Here is a 3,197-nt window from a genome sequence, read left to right on the forward strand (position 1 = left end):
GTTGTAAATTTATGTTTTATTTGTCTGCGTGTATTATTATATATGTTGTTTCCATATTTATATATAGTTTTGCAAATGTGTACCTGAGTACGTATTTTACGTATTCTATAATTTAATTCCTATAAAATATCTTTGCTTGTTAAGATGTTTTGTTCGTGTGTTTTAAGAGTACGATTTGTAGAATGGACGTGGAAAGCATCGTTTGATCGAAGTGGTGTAATCCGATACGACGTTCGAACAAATGTAAACTTGAAATAAAATTGATTTTATTTTGCTAATTAATTCATTTTATTTTAAGTTGAACAATGCGATGTATGTTACTAAATAGCGATGTATTTTATGTGAAGATCGATTTTCATTTTATATTCGATTCACGTTTTTTTAAAATATTAATGAGGAGGGAATATTCTTTAACTGATAAGAAATATTCGAGTTAGCTTTCCCGACGGAGGATTGCTAATTTTGAGATTTCTTTTCGAGTTAAAAAATTTTCTTTAATTATTTAATTCGAAGCAAATTAATCAATTTTCGATAAACAGATCATATTTTAACTTTATATTCGATTTGTAATTTCCACCATTTACGACGATGTGTAAGCGACACAGTACCAATTTTGGGTGTTGTGGGGGTGTTTACCCTTCCCCACACGTAACCGACTCCCGAATCTATTTAAATGAATCTTTGGTAACATAGACCGAATTTTGTCTTAAAAAATGATTTTTCTTAAAATTGTTTTAAAAGACGTTTTTAGGTATTCGACCTACCTAACCCAAAGGTCGATGGCGACTCCCTTTTCCATTTTATTTCAATCAATCCAAAATCACCCAATTTTTTTTAAATTAAAGTCATAATCGTTTTTTTAAAATAATATTAAATAGTTTTATAAAAAATGGTTATGACAGTATAATTTACAAAGTTTCATAGAATGTCAGATAATTTAAGCATATTAATGCTGCATTGCTGAAGAATCTGTTTAGAACTAGCCTCTTCCTTGATGTAGTGGGTGTTATTGGATCCGTCATCTTTTAGGATTTCGTGTTCCATATCATTAACGTAGTCGAGCAAGGCTAAATAGCATGTCCTCATGTATTCTGGAAGGTCCTTCATGGACGTAGTATCCCATCTAAATTGCCAAAAAAACCAAAAATGGGAATTTTGTTAGATCAGTAGTAATTTTGTTATATCCTCCACGAGTGAAAAAAAAAGTAGATAAGGATATTTGTGTTACTGATTTCGAGTTCGTGCGGCCTTCCATATACTTCATACATGTGGTCGATTGCAGATAAGATGCAGACGAATCTGGTGAGGTATGTCCTGCATTTGGAGAATTGTGGCTAGAACACTATCCCCATTGCCCATATATAATTTTCCATCAGCCGATCCCGTGAAAAACTCAGCTTCTCTTTAAACCTCAACTCTGTCCACCACCTGTCGGAACGAATCAATCCGAAATTATTTAATCGATGTCAGTAACAGAAAAATATCAAACGGAAACTAGGTAGCAAGGTTTTTACGTCGCCAACTGTTTGAGTTCTTGCTGATAAACGGCTTGCACTAGATTGTAATCCAACTTGGCCAACTCAATCAAAGTAGAGTTGTTGGTGTCATGCTCTTGGTAGACATGTATGAAATTCATAGCCTCAATCCTGGGCATCCTCCAACGTAAAGGAACTTTGAGGGACTGTTGCACTTGCATAGCCAAATCACAATTCAGCTTTCCCAAAGAGGATTTCAGATGCTCTGCTCTGAATTTCTTGGCCTCTTCCATGACATCTTCTCCGTGCATTCCGAGGTGTGATGCTTCGTACAAACTCAAAAGCGCCACCGTGTCTCTTCCTAAACTTCCCATCTCTACCTCTGAATTTGTTGAACACGTCTGAATCATAAGAAAAAACCCTGAAAACCAGGCATTTTTAACATTATATGTACTTGATGCATTGTTTACTATGTCATTTACCTGTGCTAATGGGATAAGCATGTTCACGTAGAATCCGGAACAGCAATGACGTTGTACAAAGATCATCGATAGCAGGTTTGCTGGAGATTACATTACTTAAAGCCTCATCAATCTCTCTGCCAAAATGGTAGCTCGCCCCTAACCTCTGCATCGAGTCGATTAGTTTCAATGTGGAACAAGGGTATTGAACACATTTCAACAAATTTCTAGCCTCTTTCTTCAAGCCCTCTAATTTAGCACCATGAATCTCGTACTGCAAGCACATAAAGTTAGTTATAGATCAAAGAATGGCATTAGAATTAAACAAAGCTTACCCGTATAAATGAGAAATGGGGAATTACAGAGAATGGAGTGGTCAAGGATTCAATGAGTGAGGGCTCCCAAATACTAGGGTGGTAATTAGCCGAGCGACGTTGCTTGGGCTGTAGAGAAGACAAGTTTGAAGCGATTGTGGAACGACGTAGAACCCTTAATCGGCTGAGCCTCGTCCACGGTGAAACCAAGTTTGTGGAGTAGTCATTTACAATAGTGGAAGAAAAGGTGCAGGGAGAAGCAGCTAATAGTTGTTCCATCCAGGATTAATGTTGTAGCGTAGAGGAAACACGTTGCCCTTTCCCTTAAATAGAAATCATAAACAGTGGATTCATTCCTCTATGTATTAGTCACTGTTACTAAAATATTTATCAATATTTCATTAAAAATCAAGATTCGATTTCCATTAACAAATCATTCAACTTTGGTGTTCAATAAAACTAATGTGCCAAACTTCTTCATGCATGCAATTCACGAGTTTAATGTTAAAAATTTGAGGTCCACATACGTAAGAGCAGGGAAACAAAGTCGGACATGAAAGGGCAAATGAAGTACTGAAACATGGTGGCAGTTCCATGTTGGTAGGAGACAAAGTACCCCATCTCCCAAACTTCACCCTCGTCATAATAAACAAAAGGAAGTTAGTTATGTCGTACCATAATTAATCTCTAACAATTTGATTAGTTTGAATCATATCTCCTTAGTTCATGTCATGGACTTGTACCGTAAAATAAAAGTTAATTTTTATCTTTTGGTTATTAAGTCTCCCAATAGGGATTTTCTGCATACATAAGGACTATAACTTAAGACTTTATTTAAATAATATCAAACTGCTTACCACTTGAACAAACTCTTATTGATTAAAAAAGTTAATTTATTGATTTTAAACTCAGGAAACAATTATAGTTGTATATAGTTCAATAAAATC

General features: G+C 35.3%; 1 pseudogene; it reads right to left on the bottom strand.

Moving 5' to 3' along the window:
- Nucleotides 1-962: 962 nt before the first annotated feature.
- On the bottom strand, nucleotides 963-2,568 carry LOC120119611 (annotated as a pseudogene).
- Between the last annotated feature and the right edge of the window lie 629 nt (nucleotides 2,569-3,197).

The sequence above is a fragment of the Hibiscus syriacus genome, unplaced genomic scaffold (genome assembly GCF_006381635.1).
Source record: "Hibiscus syriacus cultivar Baekdansim isolate YM2019G1 unplaced genomic scaffold, ASM638163v2 tig00001095_pilon, whole genome shotgun sequence".
In the NCBI taxonomy this organism is placed as follows: domain Eukaryota; kingdom Viridiplantae; phylum Streptophyta; class Magnoliopsida; order Malvales; family Malvaceae; genus Hibiscus; species Hibiscus syriacus.